Genomic DNA, 18930 nt, shown 5'->3' with positions numbered 1-18930 from the left:
AATGAAGATTCAGCCCTCTGCACAAGGCAGTGATGACAAACTTCAAAGGGCACAGTTTTGAATCAGCTGCTCTATTTTTTACTACTTTTGTGGGATATAGACATATCCCTATAGCTTCTGTATGTCTGCAAGTGTAAACTTCTGTTTTGCTATTGTATCTATGTATTCTGAGTAATGTCTTTATGCCTGTGCCCATGTATGTTCATCGGCTATGAATCTCTGGCATTGCATCTGTATGTATAGGTAAACAATCTAAGTACATTTGTGTGAATATATATTTGTGTATGGTTCTGTGCTACAGGTGTACATATGTATATGCACTCTTACTATGTCTCTGGGCTACCAGTGTCTGCTATTTATTTGACAAATGGTATTTTAAAACTTTAAGTTTTCCCTGCAATATTATTGACTTCTTTGTTTCAATGTCAAGCCCCTAGAAAATACAGACCAGAGGCGCGTAATCAATGGGAATAAAAAAATGAAAGTCTAAAAAATATCTCTCTCCAAATATTATATTTGAATATTCTGAAATTATAGAAAATGTTTCATGGAAGGGCTCAGATATCTATACTGCTTAGAAAGTTTGCCAGACAACTCTAATTTGCATTGGCAGTTGAGAATCACAGTGGCAACTAAAAGTCAGATCTCTGCAGTCTTTCCTAAAACTATATAGCTTGTTTGCTTCACTTGTATGAAACCTCAATTTGATCACAATATATTGGGAAAAGTAATTTAAATCATTGGAGCGAGGGTTGGCCACACCTTGTACTGCTCAGGACTTACTGCTGGCTCTGTGATAAGGGATCAGTTGTGAAAGATTTGGCAGACAATATGTGATGCCTGGAATTGAACACAGCTGGTTGCGTGCAGGACAAACCTTACTCATTGTACTGTTTCTCTGGATTCTTATTTAGTTATCTAGTGTAACAAAGAGCTGGATCTTCTTTTTTCCTGCTCAAGAGGATGATAATCCATTAGAAGAGCCTGTAATTTAAGAGCCTTTTAATCAACCCATGGAAACAATAAACAGGGAAGAAAGTTCCCTCCCAACACCCCTCTCCCCTATTTTAGCTAACACATACCTCACTTTCAGTTATAGGATGTATAACCAATCAGTTATAGTCTTGCTTTAATAGCCATATAAACTCTTTAGACCCACTGCTTCTGTTTGAAAAAAGGATAATTATGGTATAATAAAACAACTTCATCATAAAAATTTTATTGTTTTGAATCATTCCTCATAGAAAAATGTTAAAAGTAGGGCCAAGACTGAGATTGCCAGGCTTGGAAAGGAAGTTAAAAAAATAACATGATAGAAAAAATCTCTGGGTTCTTGTTTTGTTGTTGTTGTTGTTGTTGTTGCCTTTTTGAGTCACACCCAGAGTTGCTCAGGGGTTACTCCTGCCTCTGTACTCAGGAATCATTCCCGGTGGTGCTCAGGGAACTCTGGGATGCTGGGGATCAAACTGAGATAGACTGCATGCAAAGCAAATGCTCTACCCACTGTACTATCACTCCGACCCAATAGCTATGATTCTTAACATGTGAAACATAGGGCCTAAGTAATAATAAAATTGGTGAAGATAAAACAGTTTTGCCACCTAAAAGAATCAGACCATATTTGCCTCACTGGATAAGAGTTTTCAGAAAATGAGACACTTACTGAGGATGCTAAAGTGGATGATAGGCAGATTAGAACCTGGGTGTGTCCATATGACACTTGCTCACCCCAAATTCTAGCTCCCACTTTTTGGGTATACTCGAAACTCTATGAATCAGACATTGTCACCCACAGATTTTAAGCAAGAAATACAGTAAATTAAAAATTAATTCTAAATAGCCACAGTTATCCTGAACTGCATATCAAGAACATTGTAGATGTTAAATAAATACTTCTTGAGTCAATTAAAGCATTATTGTTTAAAAAGGATATTATGGGAAACTCAGAGGATAGTGTCACTTTCGAAGGACAAGCCAGTTGTAGCTAAGGAGTTAAGGGGAACTTTTTCTTTGCTCTAAAATTTTCAGCCAGGGAATACTCCTTGGGACAAAGTGTTCTGGAAAATCAATGAAAATTAGAAATATACACATATACATATATATGAACTTCTATCTTATATATGATATATCTTTTAGTTTATTAGCCCTACTTGATGATACCTAATACAGTCAGGACAACAATTCAAATAAAACACATAACATCATTTCAAAGCTTCTTAAATATTGTTTTAAGAGTGATTAGAGAGATAGGATTTTGAGAGTATTGATTTAATTAAACTAAATTCTGTTTATAAGAATATGAATCCTATTCATTCCTGAATTTGACTTATCATCAGGAACATTTGTGAATTGCTTTCACTGGTAGGAATAAAGACAAAACTATTCAAACTCTTAGAAGATCAGTGTAGGTTAGGATCTGCTACAGATTATGTGCAATTGTGCAAATCACCTGGTTCACCTTATTGCTTTAAGAAATTTCCAGTGACACTATTTCAGTAACATGGAATCTTTCTCTTTGATATTTCTAAATATAACAGGGTAGGTCTCTGGCAAGAGTGCTGGCTTCTTCTGGAAGTCATTTATGTCAATGTGTTTGAAGGGCTGTAGATGGGAAGAAGTCAAGACAATACCCAACTTTACCTGTTCTTCCTACTTCAAATATCTGTCAATCTATTTCTGAATCATTATATTCATGAACAGAAGTAGAAGGAATAAGTGGAATAACTATCTTACCAGCTTCTAAATTGTAAGTGACAAAATTATCATAACAACAATAGATCACATTATCCCTGGTCATCTCTGACTATGATTAGAAGCTGACGTTGACTTTTGAAGCAAATCATGGGTATAAGTACAATAATGATATGCTTTAATTTGGGCCATAGAGTATAGGAGTTAAGGTAATTGCCCTGCACTTGGCTAATCCTGGTTCAAACCCTGGCACAGCATACAGATGGTCCTCTGAGCACAGCCAGGAGAGATCCTGTGTACAGAGCTAGGTGTCAGACCTGAACACCATCCCATTAAAAAATGTATAGGTTCTCAGACATATGTATTAATTATCTAAAAATAGTTCTAGTATGGGAAAAATTTGTGCCTTCAATCTGTCTCTAATCATAAATTAAATGTCCATAGTCTATGATACTTAGTGGCCAAACAAACAGCGAGCTTTATTGCTTATAATCAAATACATAAAGCAACGACGACTGCCATAGAACACTTTATAAGCACAATGTGATCTGTTTTTTGTGCCTTTCATTAGCTAGAGAGCTTGAAATAAAATCATGAGCTCGAGAATGTAAAATTCAAACTCAAGGGCATTTTAAGAGATTTTGAAACTTTCATCAACATCTAAAAAGAAACCTTACTATTTGTAGCTGCATGATTGAGGTTTCTGAAAACCAAACTCAAAGTCTAATCATGCAGATAGGTGAACGACAATGTAAATTAAATTCACAATTTTACAAGGCATTTTATGTCAAAGAATTCATTGAGAGAAAATGAAAATGGGGGTGAAAAAATATGAGAATGTTGAGATAAAAGCATGGAAGTTTCATTTGTAAATGTTGTTTAGCCTCACTTGTCAGTAGAAGTATGCCTATTCCTCTGCATAGACTAGCCTTCATATTGTCTGAATACTTTGTAAAGACTCCTATAAAACAGACACTGCACAAGGAAATTATGATTCTTTGCATTTTATACTCATACCACTTCTTATTGCTTAATGACATATAATAAGACTGGCAAGCTACCAGTGTGTATTGGATATGCCAAAAATAGTAACAATAAGTCTCTCAATGAGAGACATTACTGGTGCCTCCTCGAACAAATCTATGTGCAACGGGATGACAGTGAATAAGACTTATAGTCTATGAAGGTGAGGGGCAAAATATAACACCTAGGCTGGGAAACATATAGCAATGAATTAAATTATTTAAACAAAATTATGTAAAATCTCTGGAATTATGACTTGAAATAAATTCTAATGATATTGGATTAGGGTTAAAGAAATCTAATGTTGGAAAAGGTATACCATGGCTCACTGAGCAGATTTTTGAAATTAATGTATTGTTCAAGTGCTTTAAGGAGGCCTATAATAATTTGCTTGCTTGGATGAATTTTGGACCTCTATAAACCTATATTAAATACATTTTAAATGTCATACCTGCTTTGGAATACTACTAAGAAAATTATTTATAAGCTTAAACTGGGACTTCTGGGATCAGCAGAGATTCTGAAAATCTTTTCTAGTCTTGCAATAAAGAAAGCTTCAAACTAGAAAAACAAAAACTTTGATTTATTTCATCTGAAAATAGGCTTCAGAAAAAACTCCCATTTACAAATTTGTAGAGACAGTCGTATTCTAAGACAAATAGGATCTAACAGCAGAAATTATTAGATTCCATAACACCTAGCACTGTAGCACTGTCTTAGCACTGTCATCCTGTTGTTCATCAACTTGCTCGAGTGGGCACCAATAATGTCTCCATTGTGAGACTTGTTGTTACTGTTTTTGGCATATCGAATATGCCACCGGTAGCTTGTCAGGCTCTGCTGTGTGAGCAGGATATGCTTGGTAGCTTGCTGGGCTCTCTGAGAGGGACAGAGGAATCGAACCCAGATTGGACAGGTGCAAGGCAAACACCCTACCCGCTGTGCTATTGCAGTCCTCCACAACATGTATAAACATAAAGGTAGAAATATTAATAAACTGATAATGATTAATAATTCATTAGTATATATAATGCAAGGTACTGGAAGCTCTGTCATTTAAAGATCTCCACACATCCATTTGGCTTTTGCTCAGGAACAATTTGATGTGTCTATAGAGAGTATCTCTTCATTGTACTAGAATCAGAGGAAAAGAAAATGACCATTAAAAAGTTTTCTCAGAAATTTATTTCTATATGGCATTATCCTTTGTTTTAGGTAGAAAACATTTAGGGAGCAACCATCAAATCCCAACTGATGGAGAAAAAAAAATAGAAAAATTTGCTATGCATTGCTGCAGTCCCCAATCAAAGTCAAAGGCAAGAGGAAAACTATTACATGGAAAAGCAACAATCATAACCAGAGTCAGATACAACACAGATTAGAATGATCAAAGTGCATTAAACTAATACCATTCATATATTAACAGTTCTTATGGGCTGGAGCAATAGCACAGCGGGTACGGTGTTTGCCTTGCATGTGGTCAACCTGGGTTCGATTCCTCCGTCCCTCTCGGAGAGCCGGGCAAGCTACCAAGAATATCTTGCCCGCATGGCAGAGCCTGGCAAGCTACCTGTGGCATATTCGATATGCCAAAAACAGTAACAACAAGTTTCACAATGGAGACATTATTTGTGCCCACTCAAGCAAATCGATGAACAACAGGATAATAGTACTACAGTGTTATGGAAAAGTTAGCATGGAAAGACAGATGAGTAAAATTATTAGAGAGATGGCATTTATGCATATTACAATTTATGTAGACATAGATATGTAGATAGACATATTGACATAGAGAGATGATAGATACTTTATTGTTGAGGAAGTGACCTAACTACCCACTCCTTAATATCTTTAATGTGCCTGTGCATATTGACTTCATTCCCAAAGTGTAATATAAAAATTAAAGGGGAGAAAAGAATAATGCAGTCTGATAAAAACAACAACAACAACAACAAGCAAACAAACAAACTACCCAAGCCAGGTAATTTGGGTTTACATTAACAGTGTTAAGTGAGGTTGATAAAATTTATTTGTCCTATATAAAAATAAAAATAAATGATATATTGTCTCTGAGATCTTCCTTACTCCTGCCTAAGCAATGAGAAGAACATACAAGTCTAATTGAAGGGACAGTCTAGAAGTATGTGACGAGAGATTTTCAAAAAATGGCAAAGACTCTTCAAAGTAAGAATATTTTCTCACTCTCAAAAGCAATGCAAACCATATTAATAATAATAAAATGCAGTATTAGGTCCTGGGTAGCAACTAGAAAAGAAAAGAGAAAATACAGAGAAATCTGTGTTAAAATGAATTTCTTTTTGTTGTTAATACAGAACAAAAGAAGAAAAACCAAAAGTCAAACACATTAAGCAGAAAAAGGTGATATGGTCAACACTTTAATCTAGTTAAATAGTTATCAGTTCATATTTAGACAGATGAAACATCAGTATAATTATCAGCAATTTATAGGTTGATTTATCCTGCTCATCAGTCTTAATTTAAAAAATCAAAATCATGGGGTTGGAGGAAAAATAAAGCAGGTAGGGCACTTTCTTGCATGAGATCAACCCTAGTTCAATCTTTGGCAATGCATAGGTCCACCCACGCAAGCCCAAACAAGAGTGATTCCTGAGCAGAGAGGCAGGAGTGAGCCCTGAATACTGATACAGTGGCCTCAAACAAAAATAAAGACATAAATAATGAAAAAACAACATAAAACACACTTAAATATAAAGTCCCTTTTCTTTATATTTATAAAGAAATATATGTATAATATAATACATATTCTATATTATATATAAATATATATTCTTCTATATTTATAAAGAAAAGGAATGCAAAAAAGCCACTCCAATATTAACAAGTAATCTTGAGTGTCTATATTAATTTTAGAGACTCACTAGCTCTATCATAGAACTATTATACAGAAATTAGAACCAAAATCTCAGGGGGTAGAACAAAATAGTTGCATAATAATTCCCAGTAGTAAAAGTTTTCTTAAGAGAACTAGCTGACAAGTAATCAGACTGGTTCCAGAATTCCATTATCCAGTAGTCCCCCTTGGTAATTTCATATTTTTTATGTTGTTAGATGGAAAAATGCAGTGAGTATCCTTCATTTCCTTCACTTCAGTGTGCTTCATGTTTGGAAGACAAATTAAATCTTTGGTTCACAGCTATTCAGATTTGTAGGACTTACACATAAAGCACTGAGATTTGTCATTCCCAGATTTAATAATATTATGGTATATTGGATTTTCAGGGAACACTCTAATGAGATGAGATGTTCGAAGAATTTTCGAGGTTCCAAGTGTCAGTTTTATTCACAAAGAGAGAGGTCAATGGAGTCCATCACCAAGGTCAACTTCAGGTGACAGCTTATAAAAGGACTTCCATTATCCCCACTTCAGAAATGTATGACCCTCAACACTAAACAAGAATGAAGAGGTATGGTCATGGATGAGAGGTAGTTTGACTTTTAAATTAAGCAATTTGAGACACTGAAGTTTCTGCCTTGCAAATAATGGGGGGAGTGTAGGTGCTACTGACACAAAATCACCTCAGAGGAGCAGCCTCCGAGAGGTGCCAAATCTCTGGTCACAAAAGTAAGTGACTGGACTTAAACATGACTAAAAATCTCAGGAGATACCTATGGTTGAAAGGTTCCTGACCTATAAAATTTAAATAAAATATGAACATAAATTTTGAATTGATATATGTGGCAAAAAATAATAATGAATGTAAAGGAATAAAAGACCAAATACTACATCTTAAACATGCAGTAGGGATTAGGAATATTCTTTAGACAATAGAAAACCTTAGACTTAAATAACTGTCTGATTTTCTTTTCTGAATTACTGATAGAAACTATTAATACTTTCAGAAATTCATAGCTATGGAGGCCAGAGAAATAGCACAGTGAGTAAAGTGTTGCTTCTCATGCAGCTGGCCCAAGTTTGATTCCCAGAAACCCAAATGGTCACCTGTACCCACCAGGAGTGATTCATGAGCACAGAGATAGCGGTAAGCCCTGAACGCCACTGGGGTGGTCCCAAAATAACAAACGTAAAAAATTGAAAGCAGAACAAAAGTTATGTTCCAAAAGTCAAATCTGTAGCAGGTTTATAGATTTTGCAAGTGACCAACCCAGGACTCTGACTTGGGTCATATGATTCCAGAATTTACTTGATTGTTGAGTCTAGTATTTTGTTGCTCAGCAACAAAAATGTTAGATGTCATTGCTGACTGATAACAGAGCAATTGATGAACTTGCAGACGCAGACATTCTCTTTTGCATTTCATTCACTCTGCTGATTAGAACCAATGCAAATTCTCCTTTGATGCCACAGTTTGAATAGGGACTTAATGGAAAGGACAATGAATCATGCAGCTCAGAGATTTTTAAGACCCGAAAATCATCTCTCAGCTACTTTAGCTTGGGCAATAGACCTAAAGACTGTCAGATCATTTTCCCATTTGAAATGTAAGAAAACCGGTGCTTGGAAATATAAAATGTGATGCTGCGGAAATAGTGCAGTGAGGAGTGCATATGCCCGGCATGTGAGCAACCTAAATTCAATCCCTGGCATCTATAGGGTCTCAGGAGCCCTGCCAGATGTAATTCCTGAGTGCAGAGCCTGGAGTGGTCCCTGAGCACTGCCAGGTATGGCCAGAAAAGGAAAAAGAAATAGGAAATCATGTGTCCAGTTACTCAGCAGTTTGGGGACAGAACAGGACAAGGTCTTTATAATCCCTTGCTGCTGCCCACTAAACTTATTTCACAATGTGCCACCATTTTCTCTTCCATTAGATGATGTAAGTACATCTATTTAGAATTAGAGAGCCAGGTTTATTGACCTCAATCAATAGTCTCCAGCTATTGCAACTCCAGGATATTCCTATTTATGCTCTATTAGTTTTCATTTTAAAATGTTAAAACTACTTTTTATAAAAACCCCTAAAGCCTTTTTCTTTTGAAGCCAGCATTTGTAATATTGATAAAAAGCTTACACACACACACACACACACACACACACACACACACAAGCATTAAGCATGAGTGCTCTGTGATAGCCCGTCACATTTGTCATTGCCCTGGCTCTCACTAAAAGCGATAGAGTCTGCGGGAAAACAGACATACTAGAGATCTCTCCATGAAAGTGTGGTGGGGAGGAGCCACAAATAAAATTGTTTCCATATCTTGTGTGCAACAGAAACAGCTCAAAAGAATGAAACCTGCATGTCTCTTGCTGTATATAAACCTATAAGTGGCGTTGTCATTTCATTAAAGTAAAAGCAAACCCCCAAATTGACTCTGCTAGCAAGGGTATTCGGTAGTCTTTTATCTGACAAATATTTTTAGCTATCTGTTACACACCACATTTCTCCTGCTCTTATCTCCACTTATTGCTTCTTGCCTTCAAAAAAAGGCAACTCACTGATAAAAATTCAGCTTTATGAAGCGGCAAAGCAAGATCTCTAGACACTGGCAACTGAGGAAAGGGAGTATCCAGCTATACCTTGGCTGAACTTGAAAGAGTTCATCAGAGAGTGACTATTAGAGAAATCTTATCAAGATTACAACCTTCAGGAAGCAGACAAATAGAAAAAAGGAGAGAACATAAGGACTCAAGGAGCAACAGGACAATGCAGTCACCTTGAAGATTCTTCATCTCTGAATTTAGCACTTTCGGGCTCAGCATGTTTTGGTGTAATCTTTCTGCCCAACAAAAATTGCTGGAATGTCTGGATTGAAAATGTTTCAAAGAAGACTGATTCCGTTGTGAAACCTCCTTCCTGCAACATCACCACAATCTGTTGTCTAATTTGAGTTTAAATGAATCCAAGATGTCCAAAACATCAGTTTTCTCAGCAGCTTTACACTCTTTAAAATGTCTGTGTTATAAACGTTTAGTTCCTGAGGAGAAAAGTCAGAGAAGTCTTAGCTGATAAATGTGAAAGATGTCAATTTCCCCCATATTCATAGACAAATGAAAATAATAACATTTTATAGAGAATATTAGTGAATTAATTTTATGTGTCTTCATCATTTGGGTATGCTGTGACAAATTGCCATAATTTGGGCCCCTTTTTAAAATTAATTTGCACTTGCCAGACCCTTGTTCTCTGAGATTGTGGTGTTGAATGACAACCCTGAAAACTTCTGGGATTACTCTTCCATGGTTTTGGATAATAGAGCCTCTCATGCATTGAGATGACTGTCCAAACTTATTAAATTTTCCACATCTTTCAGATTCTCTTCTGAGCAGGTTCTCATTCCCTTCCATGTGTGTAAGCAATAACTCGTCAATTAATTTTGTTCTCCTTTCTTTCTGATAAACCATCCATCCTTAACCCCTTCTTTATGTCATCTATCTCTTTTCAAATTAAATAGTAAGAACCATGCTTTGTTTCTGAGTTTGCACAAGTATACAGTTTCATTCTTCTCCAGGTCTATCACCCATTAAATACTGGACACAGATATAACTTAGTCAAACTCTGTCACTTTTTTTGAATACCTGTGTTGCTTTCCCCAATTTTATTAATGGGTTTCTTCTTTTCACCGGAGCCTTCAACAGAATAGTCTGTGCATCCCATTTTACCACCAACATTCTGTTCAGCACCCCCTCTTGTCTTGCAGTTTTCTTTTGCAGAAAACTTCTCGCTTGTAGTTTTCTTCTGACTGATCTTTCCACAGAAACAAAAGTAATTTCCTAGTACACACTGACAGTCTCCCATGATCTAGCCATTACCCAGTTCCAGGGCCACTCCACATTTCAAATATGTATTTCCATATTACTCACACGTTTTAATCCCAATGTTTTGTCTTAGTTCTGTCTAATCTGGCGTAATGCTAAAAACTGAGCAACTTATAAATAACAGACATTTACTTCCTACAGTTTCAGAGGCTTGAGTGTCCAAGATCAAGTTGGTGGCTGGTTCACAGCCAGGAATTTTAGTTGTAAGAACTCAGGTAGTAGAAGGGGACGAGGCCTCTCTAGGGCCCTTTTGAACACTCTTGAGAGTTCCATTGATATGATTGAATACTACCCCAAAGTTCTCCCTTTCTAGTGTCTATACCCCCAAGATTAGAATTGGAATTGAGTATGTGCCCAGAAGAAAAAGAGAGCAATAGTAGATACAGTGTTTAGAGTATTGAAAATTAATTCTCTAAAATTGCTGCATTCCATTTCCAAACAGTGGTTTATTCCTTTCTGTTGTATTTATTTTTATATCAGGATGCATTAAACAATGGTTTAGGGAAGTAAAGGGATGGTAGGACAGTCGAGATGTGACTCCTGCTTCACAGAACTGATGATGGCACTAATTCTGGGTATCTTTGTCCGTCTTCGTTTGTGCTTTTTTTTTTTTTTTTTGCTTTTTGGGTCACATTTAGCAATGCACAGGGGTTATTCCTGGCTCTGCGCTCAGGAATCACCCCTGGTGGTGCTCAGAGGACCATATGGGGATGCTGGGAATCAAACCCAGGTTGGCTGCGTGGTGCAAGGCCTACAAGTCCTACCCACTGTACTATTGCTCCAGCCCCTCATTTGTGCTTTTTAATTATTATATATTCCTTTCTCTCTTGTGTCTAGTTTCTTTGAATTTTATCTTCCCCACTATGATATGCTAGTTACAAGCAAATGAGGTCCTGAGAGTTAAATGTCTGTGTTGGCGAGAAAATGTTTTATTCTTTTCTATACCATTGACTGAGGTGCCAGGATTTAAAACATTTTGGTTATCCTTTATATTTCCGTATCATTCTAACACCACCACCATCACCAAAGTGCCCATCTCCCTCCACCAGTGTCCCAACTGCTCTTCCTAGCACACTTCCTATCTAAATTCAGTTATATAGATAAAATATCCAATTCCAATGACCTTAGCCATTCATTATTCCTTTACAACTTTCATTGTGTCTCACAAGTGACAGAGATTGCTATGTTAAAATCTACTGTGGAACTATATACCTATACCTAAGGATGTATAGAAAGTGAAAAACTAAAGTTCTGAAATTCCACAAAATTTTAAATCAGTAAGTTGATTCCTCTGCCTCTCTAGGAGAGCCTGGCAAGCTACCGAGAGTATTCCCCCCCCACACACACACACACGGCAGAGCCTGGCAAGCTCCCCGTGGCGTATTGGATATGCCAAAAACAGTAACAATAAGTTTCACAATGAAAGACATTACTGGTGCCCGCTTGAGCAAATCGATGAGCAATGGGATCACAGTTACAGTGACAGTGAAGTTGATGAACAGTTTTCAAAAACTTTATCTTTTTAAGTAGAACTTAAAAAATGTGGCATGAATAACTCTATGCCAGTTTATTTTAAATGTACAATTTAGTAAGAGTGAGAAAAGGAGAATTAAGAATATTTTAAGGAAGACCTGGAGAGAGTACAGAGTGACTGCTTACCTTTTACATTGCTTACCTTGTACATTCAATCACCAGCACCCCACATTATCCACTGAGTCCTGTTAAGAATGATCCCTGAGCACAGAGCCAGGAGTGAGTCCTGAACATCATAGGATGTGTCTCCAAAACCAAAACAACACGATAGAAAATTTTAAGGAAAAATGTGAATAATCCTAGAAAAGTATGTTTTATCCTAAAAATAGAATACTGACTATGTTAGAAATAATATATTATAGATGATATCATCTGCCTTAAGTAAAAGATCATAATAAAAATCTGTTTGAATATAAAAGCTTGTGTGAATAAGTATAGTTCATTCAACATAAGCAAAAGAGTTATTGCTTGTTTTAAAAAAAGTATAAAACTCTTAGAAAACTGGGAATAAACAAGCATTTCTTAATCTTGTAGAAGGCAATCACCAGCCTTATGAGTGAATACCATATTCAGCAGCAAAGTGCGGAGCAGGTTGCCTTGTCTTATAATGGAAGTACTGGTCCAATTGTGTTGAAATATCTAATTCCCTTAAAGGAGATAAATAGGATTTGCTCCAAAATGGTGATGGAAACAGAGTGGAGGTTGGCATAAGAAGAAAAGGTATAAAAAATATTAGCTATACACAAAACAACTTGCTTTTGCAATTTCTAAAAACATGTTTTCTGAGATGAAACTTGTTTAGAAAGCAAGGGCATCATGTCCATGGGCATGCAGTCATTTTTCTTTTCACCCTTTTTGTGCCTTTGGACTCATTTGGAATCTAGAAACACATACTCTACAAAATGTGTTTGCTAAGGGCTCATTCCACATCAGACACTGCTAAATGATGATCCCCCTTTTAAATGTGCATTTTGTTATTTAACTAAATTCTTGTGAGAACAGCAAATGGTTATTTTGACGATAATTGTTATATGTGGCAAATTAAGGATAACAAGGAAAATAATTTCAAAATATCCTCTTATCCCCTCCCCACCCCTCCCTCAACCCCCTGCTTTTATAGTCTCATTCTGGGAGACTGTGCCTGTCTATTTTTTCTCTTTCTTGCCTGGTGTGCACAGTATGGGATTGTGAGTATGCGCTCACGAAGACATGATCATGCATGTTTTAAGAAGGTGGGATCATCTCATTTAAGCGAATGTAGCTTTCTGGAGCTAAAGCTATAACACAATGGTTAGGGTGTTTGTCTTGCATGCCTATGACCCGGGTTCAATCTCTGGTGTTCCATTTGGTCCCTCTAGTCTGCAAGGAGTGATCCGTGAGTGCAGAGCCAGGAGTAAGCCCTGTGAATAGCTGGATGTGGGCACAAAATGAGAGAAAGAGAGATACAGAGAGAGAGAGAGAGAGAGAGAGAGAGAGAGAGAGAGAATAGAAACCCATCACAATGGTTTGATTTTCTTTCACATAAGTACATCAAGACCTGTGTCCCTTAGACTTCTCATGTAAGTTGTGATTTCTTATTTCATTTTTTTTTTACAAGGTGGCAGTTTCTGAGTTTCATCTTGTAAGCAGGCAGGTTCAGCGACTGATACTAATGAAATCTTTCCTCACCACATACCTTCTAAGGTGAAGATTGGCAAGTTATTCCTGAAATGCAGTTATAGTCCTATATGTTACCTTGTAAAATTGTCACCCTTTCAGTCATCACAACTTCTCCCTTAGATGACTTAATTCCCTAATCTCTGTAAGTTACAGGTTTTTATTCTAAGCAGCATTCCAATGAGGCTCTTATAGACATGATTATATTTTATAAATTGATAGAAATCTAGGGACAAAAATATTAATTTCATACTTAAAATGTTAATAGAAATGAAAGAAAATTTTCCTTCTAATGCATTTTATTTTCTTATAATTATTAATCCAAAGGTAGATAGTAGCAGAATTAAAACTACTTGAAGTGTTTATATGATGAGGAAGGATCAGTGGCCAGAAAGAGCTGTTTCTAATTCTTGGTTTTGGTATTTACTATATCTGAGAAAATTTTTATTATTCTTATACAATCTTAGTCCCAGTTTTCTTTTTTTGTTTTTTTGGTTTTTTTTTTGCTTTTTGGGTCACAACCCAGCTATGCTCAGGGGTTACTCCTGGCTCATGCACTCAGGAATCACCCCTGGCGGTGCTTGGGGGACCATATGGGATGCCGGGGATCGAACCCGGGTCGGCCGCGTGCAAGGCAAACGCCCTACCCGCTGTGCTATCGCTCCAGCCCCACCAGTTTTCTTTTTTTGTTTTGTTTTGTTTTGTGCACCACACTAGGCAATGCTCAGTAGTTACTCCTGGATCTGTTCTCAAGAATTTCTCCTTGAGGGCTTGGAGGACTGTATAGAGTGTTAGGGATTGAACCCAGGACTAGGCTGGGTGCAAGGCAAGTGCCCTACTCTCTGTTCTATCCCTCTAGTCCCTGAGTTCAGGTTTTCTAATTTAAAATATATGGATCGTAATGTTTATATCATAATGTTTCAGAAAAGTTAAGTAAGGTAAGAGCTCAATTATACATAATCATACTCAATAGTGATAATATTAATGACGTGTGCATATTCCTTTATGGTATACAGGCATATTGCTATCTTGCCATTTTATTTTTGCCATGGGGAAACATAGCATAACTCTATTTGCTTAAATGCAACCCAATAACATGTTTGACTTATTTAGAGCTTCAGTACTATTTTATGTTCTATTATAACATCAGGGGAAGGAATAGTTTAGTCCCAGAAGAACCAGGGATGTGTCTAAAAACTACACTTGAACCAGTTTGCTGACCTAGTAAGACTGAACAAAGAATGATAGCAAACAATGATAGCAAACAAGGAACTTTTCTGAACTCATCCTTGCCCTTATTCAAGGACCATAAAGAGCATAACCCTAACATAAATCATTTAACCTGTGGAAAATACTTCATTAGTATCATAAGTCTGCACTTATTGATCAAGGTATTGTATCTTATTATGATGATGATGATTTAGTTATTCTCACTATTCTGATGCATAAAGTAGCTATTTACCTTTGTTCATTAAGAAATTCTATAAACTGCATATTTGAAGAGTTTAAGTGCCAACTTTAGGACTATATATTCGTGTCTATCAGGAATTATATAATTTCATATGTAATGGTTCGTGATGTTTTAAGAGAGGGTGCACATGTGTCTTATACCTGCTATGCTCAGGGATCAAACTTGGTGCTGCTTGGGGGACATTATAAATAGCTGGGGATCAAACCCTAGTTTGTCAAATACAAAGCAAGTTTCCTAATTGCTATACCATCTATTATTCCCCTGGTTCATGAATTTTTATTCAACTAACACTTATGAATGACTGTCAGGCACTGACTTTCAACCAGAAGAGTCATTTTTGCCACTCTGAATAGAGGTGGCCTAACATAGTGAGATAAACAGTACACGGAGAAAAACTTAAGATGAAAGAAAAATATTTCAAAAGCAACGCATGCTTAAGATTCAAATATGAGAGAGACTGTTCTATCATTTGTAGTTTTCTCATTCCTCCTACTGTATCTTCCTGTGCATTATTGGATACTTATTCTATTGCTTCTTTGAGCTCATTGAACAATCTCAACATTTCCTCTCTAAACTCCTTATTTATCTATAGACATGAAACTATATATTTATCATATTTTTTAAAATTATGTGCAACCACTTATGTTTAAATTTAGGTATGATGTTTCACTATGCTCTTTGCTTTCAAGTGCATTTCTGAAATACAGGTGTACTAAGGTGCACCTAAGGACACTTTCTAATATATCCATAAAACTCACCAAAATCAGAACTTGTTATTAATATACACAACCATTTAATCCAGGTTTTGATATCTTTGCTTTCCTTTTGAAAATAGTTTAGTCTTCTTCAGACTTTGAAATAACCCCAGCACAGAGATTATTTCCTCAGTTGTGTCCAATATACTCAGCATATCCAAAGCATTCTTGACTTTTATAATAGCATTTTGAACTTAAGCATTCAGTTTTGATTATCAGGATTTGCCTCTCTCTAATGAACACTGATCACCTGCTCTCACAAGCAGTTTATCTCTAAGAACCCTTAGCATAATAACTATGTAGCACTGTCATCCCGTTGTTCATCGATTTGCTCGAGCAGGCACCAGTAAAGTCTCCATTGTGAGACTTGTTACTGTTTTTGGCATAACACATACGCCATAGGTAGCTTGCCAGGCTCTGCCATGCGGGTGGGATACTCTCGGTAGCTTGCCAGGCTCTCTGAGAGGGGCAGAGGAATAGAGCCCGGGTGGGCCACATGCAAGATGTGCTATCACTCCAGTCCATAATAACTATAGTTGTTTTTAAGTCTGGTTTGATATTTCCAGCATTCCTTCCATGTTGGGGTGTGATACGTTTGCTTTTTCTTCAAATTGTGTTTATTGACATCTGATATTTCATATATTTTTTATTGACTATAGAAAATGATGATCCAGCTAAAAACACCTGTTGTATGTAGACCATTACCAACCTGGTGGTGAGATATTGGAGAGTGAGGATCATTTGGTAGTTAGGTTTTGTCTCTTTGTGAGCATGGGCGTTGTATCTAGGGAACTTCACGATGTTTCTCAGTTTGCTTGTGTGTGCGCTTGTTTTTGTTTGTTTGTTTCGCTTTCGTCTCTTAGGAATTTGCATTCCCCAAGGTTATTCAGACTCTAATAATACCTAAGTATGTTAGACTCTGGTTATATCATTCTTCTTTCAAATACATTTTGTCTGGAAGAAGAGGATGCACTGGAGGATTTGAAATAGTTTCTCTTCATCCCCTCACCCCACACCCCTTGCTGAAAGCACAAGCAAATTTTCCTCTGATATTTATTGAATACCTAGTTGAGATTCTAGAGCCGAATCTGACACAATGAGAGGGCCCTGCTTCAACTGTCTTTTTGTATTTTTAAACGCCCAGATGTCTGCACCAAGTTGCCAGGTAATTCATCAGTTGCAGTTTAGGTTTCTCTTTGTGCTGGTTCCAACAATAGTCTCAGCCATGAGTCCCTTTTCGGGTCATGTGTGGTTCATTGTATTTGACCCTCTCTTTCTCCAATCTTGACAGTAATGATTTGCCTTTTTGCCCTCTCCCCTGAATCTACAAATTATTGTTTTCATTTATTATTAATTTTTTGGTTTGGTTTCTTGGCTGTTCCCAGCTGTGCTTAGGGTTTACTCCTGGTTCTGTGCTCAGGGGTCACGCTAGTGGATTCAGGCGACCTTATGGGGTACTGGGGATCAAACCTGGGCCAGCCATGTACAAGGCAAATTTCAAGTTGTACTATTGCTCTAAATCCAAATCTCCAAATTATTAATACGAGTCAAGAATTTATTCATGAAGAAAAATAACTCAGTGCATAATAAAGTATTTAAATTACTTTCATATCTTTCTTTGAAGTGTCTTTAGGATAGTTTTTCAGTCCTTTTTTTTTAAGATTGACCAAAATTACATAGGAATGATGCTCTATGCTTCTTGAATCCTATCTGGTGTTTTCTTTTTCGAATCTGCCCTTTGACCAATACTGTTCAAGTTGATGTCTTTTGACTAATATTGAGAAATTCAAATATCTCCTCTATGAAATTATTTTTTTCCCTTTAAAATAAAGTATCTTGTGAGGGCAAACTTTGAAACTTTGTAAATATTCTTTATTTTCTTATTTCATTTCCATTTTGATTTGACACTCATTAATATTTTTACCCAGATCAATTATTACTGTGAAAGCTACTAAATGATTATTTTATAGTACCATTATTCTTCTTATATTTATTATTAAAACATTTATGCTAAAGAAGAGCATTATATTCATGTACTTTATTTCTTGATTACTTATATCAAGCAGACTCAGATTCCTATTTTACTTGGTGGGTTTTTAATCTGTTACTATAATTATTGATTCATAAGCTTATATTACCCTTTGTGATCAATGCAATACTCTTGCAAGAAGCCTTTTACATTCTTCAGTCATTTTCTTACCCTTCTATGAAAATCTTGTTATTTTTTGTTACCACAATGTCATTCCAGTTTCATAATGTCTTTTTTCATACTGGTCTTAAAGTCATTTCTCCAATGAGCCTCTTGGTCATTTAGATGCAGAATGTATAAAAATCAAGATCTGTGCCCATTGCTTCTGACCTTTAACTAGACAGAGCTGGAAATAAAGCACGTGCTTAGTATGCACAATTTCTATGTCTATTTTTTTATCCATCTGTTTTTACTTTGAATTGGCAGTTTGCATCAATATTTCCAATTCAAATCAAATAACTCTTGCATATTTGAGGGCCTGCTCTTTCCTCATTTTTGGCTTCTTTCTCTGATACTGGGGAGTCACTCTTCCATTATTCTCATTACATTTCATTTGCTCTTTCCCCTTCTGAGTTATTGTTCCATTGATCAACTTCTCCCCAGGACAGCTACCTCATTTACATGGATTCTTGCTGTGCACTGAACAGCAAGTGTGAATATCCTTTAAATGCTCACTTCTCTCAGCCCCAAATTCTAAAAGCACACTTCCTCCTACTGCCTTTGTTGTTAGCCTCCAAATCTTGCCATATCTCTGCCTCTCCTTCCCTTTTCCCTTGAGCTTTTTCACTGCATTCAATATCACACCAGGCCACCATCTCACTTAGCATGTTGTCCACAAACATTGGCTCATGTCCTTAATTTAGCCTTAGACCTAACATTCCAGTATCTTCTTTTTAAAAATTTTTTTTCAATGAATTGCCGTAAGATACAGTTACAGATTTACAAACTTTCGTGATTACTTTCAGTCATACAATGATGGAGTACCCATTCCTCCACCAATGCCCATTCTCCACCA

This window comes from Sorex araneus, chromosome 11, assembly GCF_027595985.1.
Source record: "Sorex araneus isolate mSorAra2 chromosome 11, mSorAra2.pri, whole genome shotgun sequence".
NCBI classification, from domain to species: Eukaryota; Metazoa; Chordata; class Mammalia; order Eulipotyphla; family Soricidae; genus Sorex; species Sorex araneus.
The sequence above is the reverse complement of the archived record's forward strand: the minus strand, read 5'-3'. Positions refer to the sequence as shown.